Source organism: Podarcis melisellensis (genome assembly GCF_964234715.1).
Source record: "Podarcis melisellensis genome assembly, chromosome: 8".
Classification (NCBI taxonomy): domain Eukaryota; kingdom Metazoa; phylum Chordata; class Lepidosauria; order Squamata; family Lacertidae; genus Podarcis; species Podarcis melisellensis.
The window spans coordinates 58469333-58482824 of record NC_138540.1 but is presented as its reverse complement, the minus strand read 5'-3'; the positions used below and the strand labels follow the sequence as shown (position 1 = coordinate 58482824).

The 13492-nt window shown below is 46.6% G+C and overlaps 1 protein-coding gene across 5 annotated transcripts in view; it reads right to left on the bottom strand.

Moving 5' to 3' along the window:
- Positions 1 to 13492, bottom strand: part of MACF1 (microtubule actin crosslinking factor 1) — a 287679-nt gene that overhangs the window by 206578 nt on the left and 67609 nt on the right. The gene's annotated exons all lie outside the window — the stretch shown is intronic.

Below are 13492 nucleotides of genomic sequence, written 5' to 3'. Positions count from 1 at the left end.
CACCCCAAAAATGTCTACTTTCACAGGCTTCCTGGATTCTTTGCTTTTAATTTAGGCTGATTCCAATCTGGGTCTCAGGTCAAAATAAGATAAGAGGAAATCCAGTCATCTCCACTGTCTGTGGTTTAAGACATTTCAGAGCCTGGGAGGTAAGATATCCAAAGGGTCACCTACAGATGGGAAAATTTATCCGTTTTGGTTCCTTATATTTCCATTACTAAATTCAGTTCTCCAAACTTCCACGTTAGTTTGTGGACTTATTAAAATAATAATGTCACTCTACTCTATCCTCTGCAGTGTAAATATTCGCCCAGAGAATTAACAGATGGGAGTTGTGGCTTGAAGAGACCAGTGGGAGGATGAAGAAAATAGCACATATTTCAAAGCATGTGTGGAAAAGTTTGGGGGAACCCCCACTCCAAAGCGCCAGGACACCTACCCTTTGTGAAGAAAAACCAGAAATAAACTTGATTGTGCAGTTTGCTTCCTCGGCCACTGTGCCCGTTCTACTGCTTTTTCATATGAAATTGTTAAAAATACAGTAAGCCTCTCTTGTGAATGGAGCAACTGAAACAGCCTCAACCATCACAACAGTCCAAATCAAACACACACACAGAGGGAAGAGCCACCAGAAGCCACCCAGGAGCAGAAGGACAAGGCACTCTCTGCACACATCCTGTTTGAGAGAATATTGTATGCAAACAACCACAGGCTACTGCTGGGCAAGCAGAGAGAAGAAGGGAGGCAGGAGGTTAAAAGGGGATGGGTTCCATCAAGGACAGGGTGCAAGCTCAGCCAAATGATCCTCAGAGGAAAAATTCAGTTCAAAATTGTCTAGAGGAGCAAAAGCTCTCCCTCCCACTACATGCCCACAGCACTGCCAGAAGTTTGAGTCAGGGGCAGGCCAGCAATAAAACACCCTGTGTCAGTGAAGTTAACTCTTCATTCAAAAGAACACAAAACAGTGCAGGCCTAGTGACTCTTCCCAGTAGATCTTGCCCCAGTGAAGCAGTTGTGAGGAATGAAGGTTCCCACCTTCCCACAGCTCTCCAAGGTGCCTCCCCTGGTTCCTTTTCCCAGCAGCCTAAGGTTCCATTGTCTCGTCTCTCTTTGCTCCTCCCTCTTCATACCTCTTCTGGTCCTGGGAGACAAGGACAGAGGGGAACTGGTTGCAGCAGGATGGAGAGACTCCATGGTGTCTTCAGCAGCCTTACTCATCTCTTTCTCCTGTCCCCCCTCCTCTCCTGCCTTTGAATCTGGACTGCTCTCTGCCACAGCCTCTTCCTGCTCACTAAACCCTGTTACCTCTTCAGCTTCCAACACCACCAAGGAAGGAAAGCATCATTTTAGCCAGTTCCCTGTGAAACATCCTAGTGTAGCCTCCATCCCCTCCTGCTACCCTGCAACCTGGTCCCTTCCATATATTTTGGACTACAACTCCCATCAACCCTGATCGTTGGCTGTGCTGGCTGGGGCTGATGAAAGCTGTAGTCCAAAATGTCTGGGAAGATGCCATGTTGGGGAAGGCCGGCCTATTTATAGTCCCTGTGTACAGCATATTCTATAAAAGGCAAGGAAGGGACAAAAGAAATCAACTGGTTAAAAAAATAGGCTTGTGCTATCAGAGAGAGAGAGAGAGATTTCCAGTCTCATGCCCCAAAGGTGGGCTGTGCTTGACTACAGATGCTGAAATTGTGGAGGGCGGTGACTCTTGTCTACTGAGCTTAAAAAGGCTAAAATCCTTCTGAAAGCAACACAGTGTATAGGCCAGAATAAAGGGAAATACATTTTCACTTCCAGGCAATTGAACTTCTTTGCTCCCTTGAGAAAAAGAGACAGTGCATTTGGTCTAAGTGTCCTGCGGAATTACTTAGCCCCTGCAGGAAAGTGACAGGAGATAGCAATTCTCTCAGCTGAGGAAGGTTGGTTGGCCACCTCACCCACCCCAGACAATTACAGTCATACCTCATGTTACGTTTGCTTCATGTTAGCTTTTTTCAGGTTGCGTCCCGCAGTGACCCAGAAGTACCAGAAAGGGTTACTTCCGGGTTTCGCCAATCGCGCTTCACGCATGCGCCAAAACACACCACGCACCTGCGCAGATACGGCGCTTCAGGTTGCATACTTTTCATGTTGCGAAAGGGCCTCTGGAACAGATCCCGCTCGCAACCAGAGGTACCACTGTACCAAGCTACAAAAGCAGCCGGAAAACACACCAAACTTTGAAAACACAAGCCAAGGTTTGTTGGATCAACTGTGGGGCAGCTTGTGGTTTGTTCAACAAACCATAGCTTAAAGAAACTCTGGCACAGCATTATGTGAGAATCAGGCCCTCCCCGTTCCAGTTCACCCCCACGTTCACATAAGTCCATGGTCCTGCCCCATCTTCCCCTAAGAAGGAGGGCTAGGGAACATTGCCTTACAAGAAAACAAAAACAAACATTTCTAAGGGATTCAGATTCTGTGCCAGATGATTCAAGAGGCAGCTTGTGCATGGAAGACAAATGACCCACAACTGCCACATGCTCCAGTCAGAGTTTTTGAAAGATGCACAAATGCACAGTTTATTCATTTCCCGAAAGAGACAGTTGCTGTGGAACTCTCATCTGCAAAACTCCCAGCCCTTTATACCAATTCTTAAAGGGATGTCTCTTCCGTTCTCAGAGCTGAGTCACCCTCTGGCTCAGCTCAGACCAGTGTGTGTGTGTGTGTGTGTCAGGCCAGATTGTACACTTACTCGACATTTCCCTGGTGAGTAACACTTTCCCCAGCCTAACACTCGGTGACTTTGCAAAGCATCAGGGGCCTTATAACAGATGTGAGAAGCTGCCAGCAGTTCAAGAAAGCGCAGGTCCACCAAGCAAAGAACCAGCTTTCCCCACTCCTCCCAGCCCGAATCCTGCTTCTTTATATTCTTCCCAAACTCAGCTGTAGAACTGAAAATACCCTCCCATTGAGAGAAGCTGCTCTCTGCAAGTGGGCACTGCAGATTGGTTGTGGGTGCAAGGTGGGGAATCCCCTGTGCAAATCTTGGCCACAAACTCATAAGGCGGCTGTGCCCAAACTGCTTACATGCGCTCAGCCTCAGCTATGGCACTGGCAACACCTGCAACAGTTCAGGTTTTAATATTCGGTTCTAATGTTCATCTGATGCTGGAAGGCACTTTGGGTTACTTTTTTGGGAGGGGACTGCTAATATATGTCAGATACTATTATATCCTGAATATGCTGGATTATAGTGTGATCTGTCTTGCCCCACCACAGCTTTGCCAAACTGATGGATCCTACTCTTGACTTCAGTGGGGAATTCCAATGGGAGGGGGCAGGAGAGGAAGGAGATCCAATCCTGGAGGTACACGCTTGAGATCCAGCCCCATTGTAATTCACACTGATTACAATGACAGGCATTGCTCTTGTAGTGAAATCTTAGAGAGGGAGTGGGGAGAAGAGGAAATGGAAGAATAGTAACAAAGGCCTTTGCTACTCCAAATAGCTTCTTTGTCTATTGGTTTGCTGCAAAATCCGTATCTTTTCAAGTCCTTTCTAGGACTTTTCAAGTCCTTTTGAACACCTGGAACTCAAAAGTGTATCAGATTATGTAAAACCAGCAAATGAGCACCCGTCTGCTTAATTAGCTTCATCTGTACCAATGGGAGAATACAGGTCACCTTGAAGCAAAATTTGCATTTTGTTTTATCAGTGCAGAAATGCACCTAGCATAATCCCCAGGGATCGGACCCAGTCATTCAAGTTATCCAAAAACCACACAAAGCCACAAACTCCTAAAGCTGAATCCAAACTAGTTCCTGAAGTACCTGCTTGCTTAGCAAAGATTACCACTGCAGGGTCAGTTCAAATCCAAACGTACAACCAGAACAGCAAGGCGGGGGGGGGGGGAGTCCCTTTGTGTCAAAAGGATGCTGCTGTTGATAAGGCTTTTCATGGGCTGCTTGTGTATCCCAGGAGACACAGATTGCCCTATCTGAAACTTTCATGAAATTGAACCTGTTCACAAGGGACGCCCACTTTCAGTAACACAAAGGGTCTTAAGGTCTGCAACTCGTCCCCAAGGAAGGAGAACCTGAAACTGGACAATGGTGCAATCTAATAGGGATTGCAGGAAGAGGAGGAGCAGCAGCCTTCAGCCTCATCAAGGACAGATGTTCCGCGGAGACTCCTGCTTCCACGCTGGCCCCACACAGAAAGAAGTAGTGCAAATAGACAGTTACTTAACTGTGGAAAATAAGAAACATCTCCAGGAGGGCAGTATGGGAAGTTTAGGTAAACTGTGAGAGCACTGATTCCATATTATTTTCAGATCATCATCATGCCCCAAATGACTAACACAGTAGGAGGAACATGTGAGAAGTTATGAACAGGCAAATGTCCTACAGGATTGGTAAACTGGTGGTGCAATTATGTGAAATTCAAAGGCTTGTGTACATATCAGTCCATAGTAACTGGTCATAAAAGAAGGCACTGCCTACCTTTTCTCATTTCTCTGGTGTAATGCTCAGGAAAGGGGTACCACAATTCCACAAGATTGTAGAAAATCTACTAATTGCAGCACTGGATAATAACTCCAGCTTTCTGAGAATCCCAGCTTGCTTTCCTCTTTTTCAAGCAAATTCCTAACCCTTATGGTAATGAAGGCATGCTTGAACACAGTCTGTGGGCAATGCTCTCACTGTTTTGTTTTATTTCCAAGGGTATACAATGCCCTGGAAGGTTCCTTCCCCTCCACTCCCCTAAATTTAATGGAATAGGTTTGTTTTGTTTGTTTGTTTGTTTGTTTAGTAGAGGCCAATGATATGCACAAAAGTAGTCATGCAAATCTACACAACTTGTATAATCAACTGTACGATCTGGCGCAAGTTTTGCTGCTGGCGGTTCTTTTTAAGTAAAGCATGTGATCTGTTTTTGTCAAATTCTTTGCAGTGTCCGCCAGATGGCGCTGCAGAAGCACCAAACGACAATCCATGCAATTTATAGGATGGGAAGGGAGGGGGCTTGAGAGAAACCTCAAAAGCATCACCTATCACTACAAGCAGGGAAAGAGACAGAGAAGCCGCAAGCCAGCAGTGCAGGCATGGTTGACCCACTTGCATTCAGGACCAGTACGCAGAGCTGCATAGCGGATAGTTTGTTTGAGGGAGGGAGACGAATGCAGAGAGGGGTTGATGGACAAAATATACGGTTCCATGACTTTGCTTGAAAACAGACAGATGCAGTGGGGCTGCAAGAGCCATGAAATGGGGTGTTCTAAGGGTGGGGAGAAAAGTGCACTCTTTTGGGACGAAACAGCATGCACTTTCAAAGCAGCCCTTGCCACTGGTGCCCTCCAGATCCCATATGATGCTGATGTGGTTTTTAGTCTGACACATCTGGAGGGCACTAGGTTGGCAAAGGCTGCTTTAAAGTAAAGAACACTCCTTAAAAAAAAAATCACAAGGGGAAAGTAGTAAGCCTCTTTCTTGAACCCACAACCAGAAGTGGATTTACAACAGACTTCCATCCAGCTTCCCTCCTCATGATTACCTTCTTTTACCCAAGGGTTCCGCAGGAAATACAGGCTACAGGACTGTATCTCTGGGTCAGCAAAACTGCTCACCTGAATTGCCATGTATATATAGCCTTTCATAATTTTTTCTTCATTTCCAAAATGAAAAGAGCCAGGGCTGAAACTTGCTTGCAAAGGAAGTACATGAGAAAGACCTTTCAGGACCAGACCAATAGTCCACCAAAGAATGTCATGCCATCTCTAGCTGTGGCCAGAATCCAGCCATTTTCAGACGCACCCACAAGCAGGGCATGGAAGAAGCAGCCTCCTCCAGTTTGAGCGAGCATCTAGAATGCTGAGGTAGGTTGCCTCTGGACCTGGAGGTTCCACTTAACCACCATAGCTGGCTGTTACCAAGAGGCCTCTGCACTCTAAATCTGCCTAATGCAGCTTTCCCCAATCAGGTGTCCTCCAAAGCCAGCCATTTGCGTGTCTTCTCTAGCTCAGTTGGTTATGAGTACGGTGCTGATAATGTATGGGGTAACTGCATATTGCTGCATTGCAATGGGCTGGACTAGATGACCCTTGGGATCCCTTCCAACTCTACAATTCTATGATTTCCATAAAATGTTTTGGCCCATTACAACACGGCCATGCTGCCTGGGCTGATGGGATTTGAAGTCCAAAACTTTGCAGGGCAGGGGGGTTCCTATCCACCCCAATTTTTTTTGCATCCCAGTCAAAATGGAACCCAGGAAATGTAAAGAAGCACCCTAAGCTCTCAAATCCAGGTCTCCCACAGAATCACTGTGTTCATAAATGCAAACAGAAATTGACTAGGCAGTGGGTAAGAATAGGAAGGGGATTTTAATCCTTCAGTTACAGGAAACCTGTCTGTGAGGTTCCAACAGTGCTTTCATCATGTAGAACAAGGAAATCTGTATAAATATATCACACATGAGACCCTGAGTCATCCATAGTACCGTACTTCTTGCTCAGAGAGGACACCATTTATCATGCAGGCTAGAAGGGGTATCTCCGCTTCTGTTGCTCAGCCATTTCAAAACACACACATTTAAGAGCCACAGGTTACTCTCATAAACCCCCAGGATGTCAAACCCCACTTACTTCCTCCCTTGCGGAGAACATCACTAGGAGCCTGAGCACCTCTGAGCAACTAAATTCAGTATGCAACCTCTGGAATCCTCTGCGCTTGCTGGTGCCACTCTATGCGCCGTGGGAAGAGGATGTGGCCAACAGATGCCACGTAAATTCAAGAGCAGACGCAAAGCCCACATGAACCGAGTCACCTCCTCGTGGGCTATTTCAGTCTTTAGATGTCAGACAAGGCACTGCCAACTGACTGGGCATAATGGAGTCTAAGTCCTGCCCTTGACACCCAGATCATGACGACAGCCTGCAGGATGGGGAACCCAGTCCCTTCCTAAGAAAGGGGAAGATAAACCTAAAAAGTAGACTCCCTGGTGCCAGAACAAGAACCCAACAAAACCAGAAAGATAAAGAGAAAGAGAGAGAAAGCAAGAGAGAGAGACCTGTGTCTCAGCTCCCAGAACCAGCAGATTCATTGCCCCGATCAGCAACTACATTGCAGAATGAGCCATGGGCCAGGCATCAACCTTCACCCATCAAAGTCACCCACTGACAACTCTATTACAATGGTTGCTCCCAACATCATTTTCTGAGTTCTCCAGGCCAGGGTTGGCAGAAGGCAGATGGGCACCCAGCAGTGGATCAGCAAGCATTTCCAATTCCCCATTATCCAACAAAATTACCCCTCCTCGAAAATATACTGCTGAAATGACGAAAACAGAGCATGTTGTAGAGACAAGGACATATGAAAGGGCTGTGGGCAATCTGCAGCCTTCCAGAGGTTGCTGGACTACAGCTCCCAGGTCACCCCTGACTACTGGCCACATTGATTCTCGGGGCTGATGGGAGTTGGATTCTAACAACATCTATAGGGGCAATGGTCCCCTCCCTCTGCTGCAAGTTTCAGAGTAGCTGAATAAAACAGTTTCCAGAAAGGCAGCCATGTTGCCCTGTAGCAGCAGACACAACTATGAAGCTTGTCATATTTTAACCAGAGATCTACCCTCCATCCAGGGACAACCATACTTCCCTTTCACAGGCCTTAGGACAGCCTTCTCACCAAGGTGGTGAGCTCTGGCTGTATCGGACTACAACTCCCATCAGCCCCAGCCTGCAGAAGATGGGGCTGATGGGAGCTGTAGTCTGAAACAGTTGGCTGGCATCACCTTAGGGAAGGCAGCCTTAGATACTAGGCCTGCCACAGCTTAACCTAAAAACAGCTCCTCACTAGCAACAGGCCACGTCACAGAAAACACCGCAACAGAGGGACAAGACCTCACAAAAAGCCCAGGTGCCAACTCAGTCCCCTTCGCCCCACCCTGGCCGCAAGATCAGCCAGAGCACTGGGGCTCATTCACCTGCTACGCAGTGCTCTTCTGCTTTCTACGAAAGACAAACAGGTCAGCTTCTACCCAAAATAATAAATGGACCCAAATCTGAAACAATGGGACTCCAAGGCCAGGGAGAGAACATTTCAACACCTGCTCTTTGGAACTTCCTGTCTACTGAGATCACGCCGGCACCTTCACTGTACTTTTTTCGATTACTGCTAAAACATTCCTGTTTAAACAAGCCTATCCAGATGCTTAGAAAGCTGAGGTCATTTTAATCTGTTTTAGTATTTTAACTTTTGTATATTTTAAAGTATGGTTGTGATTTATTTTTTTAAAATTTGTTGTTTCTGTAAACCACTTTTTAAGAGGTTTTGGGTTGTTGTTTTTTACAATCAAGCAATGTATACATTTTATGAAACAAAGGAAGCAAATAAACCTTACCTACCTCTCAGAACCCTGAAAGGAGCCATTCTCCCACAGGGGTTTTTGGTTCTAGCATGATTCAACAGAACTTGAAGCCATCAAGCAGCTTGTAAAGGGCTTGAATGGAAATAAAGGCTTCTAGTTTTGCTACAGACATTTATTAATTTGACACTGCTATCTCAGAGAAGCTGAGCTATAATATTTGAGCAGTTAGGGGTGATGCAGATCCTCTCTTTTGGAGGGGGTTGTTTAATAAACATATGATATTGAATTCACACAGGTGGCAAATCCCTTTGAAATATTTGTAAACAAGCAAGACCTTTTTCTTTTTTCCTGTTTCCTTCATTGTACTGTACAATATAAGTTGTGTTTTTATACCCTGTGTATCTCTGTATCAATTTCATTCACACATCTTTTATTTTTCTTTTGACTTTATTGTCAGAGGCTCCTTGAGTTGAACTTACATTATTTTGTTGTTAATGTTTGTTTTTCTCTTTGTGTGTTTTGCCTGTGTTAGGATACCCTGTGGACTTTTTGCATTTCGGTGCCCTCTTATCTCACTGCTCAACAACAACAAACTCATCTGCCTTCAACCAGCCAGTAGAGAATAATAACACTTCATGAATAAGATAGAGTGGACTTTAGACCACCAAAGCTGTTGTCTAAACAACCTAACAAAAAAACTTGATAAATGAATCAAGACAAGACATCAGCAGAACATAGAGACCAAAATTTCATCTTTGTGGAATGCAGTTCATAGGAACCTGCTGCCTTTTTACCAAGTCATACAGCTGGTCCATGAAGCTCAATATTGTCTACACTGACTGACAGCAGCAGCTGTTTCAGGCATAGGGGACATTCCCAGCCCTGCCTGGAGAGGATGCTAGGGGTGGAGGCTGGGGCCTTTTGCCTGCAAACAACGAGCAATATTTCAGTATGAAAATTCACATCATTACCCAAGAGTGTTTCAGCTTACCAAGTTACTGACTAAAGGTATTTCGGTTAGGTTCAGTTTGGAATTTGGCCTCCCTTCTCTCACTCGCTGTCACCCCCCTGACACCCTTCCCCCTAGCAAATCTGCACAATGTTCAGCCATGAGTGCACAGCCCTGGAATCCAACCTCGCTTGGCTGCACCTCTCTGCTCCTGTAGACGTCATTCCCACACAGGCCAGCCACCCGCCTGCCCTCAGCCCTCCGGGATCTCTCCTGAGCTGTGTGGGAACTGGGGAAAGGGGAAGAGGCAAGCACCGGCCCAGGTGACCTGCTGCTGCTGCTGCTGCCAGCTGCTCAGGAGGACTTTTTCACCGCTCTCTGCTCAACCTGACCCAACACTGGTACTCCTTCAACAGTTCCCACACCAGGGGTGAGGAACATTTTCCAACCCAAGGTCTCACATTCCCTTCTGAGCAACCTTACGATGGCCACATGACAGTGGTGGGCATGGCCAGAGGGAAAAGTGGGTGGAGCAACCAATGCAATTTTCAACCTGTGTACAGTATGCTAATTTCTACACCTACACACACACACACACAGCCACACACCTCTATCCTCATCAAAGCAAGCATGACACATTTATCGTAGTTCAAGGATACACTCAAGGCAGACCAAAACACTCAACGCAAAGCCAGTGGGAAGTGTGGCCTGAGGAGAGTTTTGAGGTTGATTTAGGCTGGATCTTTACAGATATAAAAAACGCTATCGAAAAATAAATGCTATTGGGGGGGAGCTTCCAATGCAATGTGCCATTGACTTTGGAATCCACTCTACAGCACGATCTGGTGTCATGTTTATAATGTGTAGCTGAGTCCATAGAGAGGCCCAGAGGGCTGTATTTGGTCCCTGGGCCTAAAGTTGCCCACCCCCAGCTTTACACCACAGATGACTTTTCTAAATGCTATCCACTTCAGGGCACTCACCACAGGCATTAGAAAGAGCATGGCACAGGCTATTTTAGAGTCTCCATCATGTTCAGCTTCAACAGAAAAGTCTGTGGCTCACTCTGGATACTGAATGGAGTGGCTCTCAGCATCATCCTCTGCTCTTGCAGTTGGTTAAGATCAAGAATGACGCTTTCTGGCAATTTCCATGGGGTCACCGTGCTAGTCCCTTGCAGCAAAATCACATAGACTTCAGTCCATCTCAGTGTAGGCCACAATAAGATGCCACAGGATACCCTGTTGGTTTTGCTTTCTGTTAAGGCTGTGATCACTGCTCCCCATTCCTTCCCTGCCTTCATGCTCTGCAGTTGCTTCCATGAAATTTGTACAAATGGCTTAGCTTTCTGGCCAATGCTTGTGGCTGAACTTGTGTTATTTCCAGTTTTAGAGTTGTCATTTACTTTCCCGAAATTATTATTATTTAATTAAAATAATTACACTGAGCCGTGGGGATTATCATCATCCTCTTGAACTGACCCAGATGCCAACCCCAGGACCCGCCTGGATTTCTACCTTTTGGCCATGCCTCTGGGTATATACCCGCCTATGCAGTCAGCAGTAAGGCATTCAGCACAAACACACATGGGCTACACCCTCCTGCAAGCACAGGCAAGCAGCAGGAGATGGATCAAGCCACGCATGCCCTCCCTGCTCCCAGCCGGCAGCCTTGAGAAAAGTCATGAAGAAAAGATGACATTTCTAGAGACAGTCGGGGACTCCACCCGGCTTCCCAGGCGCCCCTCCTTCCATGGCTGTCACATCTCGCGGCTCCCCTTTGAAATGCCTTTCACTGCAGGTGAATCACAGGTGTTTACAGATACTGGCCAAAAGGCTTCCTGAGCCAACCATTCCCAACCTCGGGTCCCTGGATGTTGCTGAACCACAACTCCCATCTGCAACCAGCTGTCATGGCCAAGGATCAGGGTTGATGGGAAATGTAGTCCACCAACATCCGGGCCCCCAAGCCTGGGAAAGGCAGCTCTAAGCAGTATATGCCAGTTTCAGCAAGTCTCCCCTCATGGCTTCGCTTCTACTCTTTCTGGCCAAAAGGGTCCCATCTAAACAAACAGCTGTGGTCAGGGGAAGGATCCGCTCCCATATCTAAGCAGTTCACAATTTGGAACTGCCCTTGGTAACCAAGCAACAGGCTGTGATCAGCAGGATCCTAACCTTCCACTTGTCCCTGAGGCCAGGGATACCCCCAACTCCAGTGTAAAGTTAGAAAGTGAGGCTGGAGGCTCTAGAACCGTAGACAAGGCAGCAGCCAATCCTCCAGTTTTCCTCTCAGACTCAGAAATGGGGCAGGAGGCAAGGATTACCACACAGGCGTCAGGAGGGTACCCGACCACAGCTGGGAGGGGCTCAGGCATGTCATACTAACAGGAGGGCAACAGTATACTCATCATGGCAGGCAAAAGCGTGGAAGCTCTGCAAAGTGCCCCCCAAGTGTTTTTGACTCCAATTCCCACCAGCCCTAGCAACATGCGGCAGTGCTGGCTGAGGCTGATGGGAGTTGTAGTCCCAAACAGAGGGCTGGTGTACACAATGGCAGGACACCACACAGCTTGCAGCAGTTCAAAATATAGAAGGAATTTATATTAGAATACCACAAGTGAGAAGAGAGATGAGGGTCCCTTGCTAGCAGAGCGGGAGAGCCTCTTCCTTCTGAGTAACCACCAGACTTTAAGCCTCCTTAAGGGCATCAAGGGTAAATGTTTAACTCCCAAAGAATTTTCTGAGAATCGGTTTCGAACAGGCTCTCAATTCCAACAGCCAGAGAGGAAGCAGGCCTTTCCAACCCTCATACAGAAGCAGAAAAATATTTTTCAAGACACCACACAAGGACACTCTCTCCTTCCTTCCTTCTTTCTCTCTCTCCCTGAGACACACACACTCACATCAATCCTTGGAACAGGCCAGTACCCTGTCAGCTGTCCAACAGGCTTTTCACATACAAATATGAACTCTGAGGAACCCTGGTGGGGAACTTACTGGAATCAAGGATTCAAAAGCTCAAGTCAATTCCTCTTTTCAGCAGCCACTTCACACCAAAAGATTAATTCTGATTGCACACTGAAAGGGGAGGCTTCCTTTTCATCATGGATCTACAATGGTGCTTAGGAACGCAATTAGCCATATGCTGGATGGATAGGAGGTCTTTTGAGGGGAGACAGTGACATTGTGGCTCCCCTATGGGATATGCATTTTGGAGTCCCTTCCCAAAAAACTATCCAAGATGTTCCCCAAGTTTAGTTGGCATTGGTTGTGTGATAGTGTGGGGAGGGACTTCTCCTGAAAACGGAACGCAACACAAATCTGATTTTGCATTTTTAAAGGATTCCTAGAATGGTGATTATTGAGAATGCAAAGTTACAAAAGAGCAAGTAATTCTAAGAAAGTCTTAATGTTCTTTGCCTATACAATGAAAGTAGGTGCTGCATGTTGCACCACTGCACTTCTGTAACCATCCTGCCCAAATTCAAAATAAGTAGATCTAAAAGAACAAAGTCTCTTGAGTATCGTCAGGCAGAGGAGAAAGGAGGCAGACCTACAGCTGAGCAGCAATTACCTTTTTAGCATGTTATGGCTGAAGTCCTGTGTGTACCTCTTTGTATCCTTTTGATCCAATAGGGGAGATTAACCTTATCTGCATCATAATCCTCCAGGGATCAGAGGAACACAAAGTAAGATGACAACTTAAAACCTTCGGGACCTTTTCAAAACAAGCACAGTTGGCTCAAAGAGGAGTGACTATCTCTGCCTGTTAATGAGGTGGATTTTTCCACAAGGTGATCTAGCCAGTGAACTTGGAGGGTTAAAGACCAATAATAGTGCAGCCTGGCTTACTTGCTTCAATCCTCGGGCACTCTCTGCAAATAACTAGGTATGGGTATCAGACACCGCTGTGCTCTCAATTGGTTTCCCTGTGTTACTCTAAAGAGGGGGGAATATGAGGGTAAGCAGACTTCTTTTGGGATCTCCACCTTCCTGCCCCCAAGGCTTAGTGCTCCATATTCCGCAAGACACATTGTTTTTGAGATCATACAACTCTTGCAACACACCCACCACACATCCAGCTTTCCTTCTGGCCTCCAGCCCTGGCCTACTACTCACTTCTGTTTACACGGGGCTTCCCATGTGCAAGCTTCATTGTGCTTCCCCTCCACTGTGCAAAAGTTGGTAACTA